This window comes from Mastomys coucha, unplaced genomic scaffold (genome assembly GCF_008632895.1).
Source record: "Mastomys coucha isolate ucsf_1 unplaced genomic scaffold, UCSF_Mcou_1 pScaffold12, whole genome shotgun sequence".
In the NCBI taxonomy this organism is placed as follows: domain Eukaryota; kingdom Metazoa; phylum Chordata; class Mammalia; order Rodentia; family Muridae; genus Mastomys; species Mastomys coucha.
Window position 1 is genome coordinate 10,459,956 of NW_022196894.1, and position 1,126 is coordinate 10,461,081.

Here is a 1,126-nt window from a genome sequence, read left to right on the forward strand (position 1 = left end):
CAAGGTTATTGGCATCATAAGAACCCAAATCTCCCACCATAGCAAGTCCTGGACACACCATCACACCAGAAAAGCAAGTTTCAGATATAAAATCACTTCTCATGGTGATGATACAGGGCTTTAGGAAGACATAAATAGCACCCTCAAAGAAATACAGGAGAACACAGGTAAACAGAAGCCCTTCAAGAGGAAACACAAGAATCCCTTAAAGAACTACAGGAAAACACAAACAGGTGAAGGAAATGAGAAAAACCATCCAGAATCTAAAAATGGAAATAGAAACAATAAATCAGAAAAAGACAACGCTGGCCATACAAAACCTAGGAAAGAGATCAGGTGATGCAAGCATCACCAACAGAATGCAAGAGACAGAACAGAGAATCTCAGGGGCAGAAGACACCTTAGAAAACATTGACACAACAATCAAAGAAAATGCAAAAAGGAAAAAGGTCCTAACGCAAAACATCCAGGAAAAACAGGACACAATGAGAAGACCAAACCTAAGGATAATAGGTATAGAAAAGAGTGAAGATTCCCAATATAATGGGCCAGTAAATATCTTCAACAAAATTATAGAAGAAAACTTCCCTAACCTAAAGAAAGAGATGCCCATGAACATACAAGAAGCCTACAGAACTCCAAATAGACTGGACCAGAATAGAAATTCCTCCCATCTCGTAATAATCAAAACACTAAATGCACTAAACAAAGAAGGAATTTTAAAAGCAGTAAGGGAAAAAGGTCAAATAACATATAAAGGCAGGCCTATCAGAGTTACACCAGATTTCTCACCAGAGACTATGAAAGCAAGAAGATCCTGGGCAGATGTCATACAGACCCAGAAGAACACAAATGCCAGCCCAGGCTACTATACCCAGATTTTAAACTCTACTAAATACAAAACAAACAAAAAGACTTTATATATTTATGTTCATTTAAGAAAATACTAATAGTGATTTATTATTTTGAAATATATTAACTACATTAACTAATATGTTTGGTATTTAAAATTTATATTGAGAAAAACATGTATTTTCAGTATTGCTGTAAAGAAGCATGTACATAAGACTGTTAAATTGATTGTTGTTTTATATCAAACAACTTTTATAATACTCATTTTTATTGT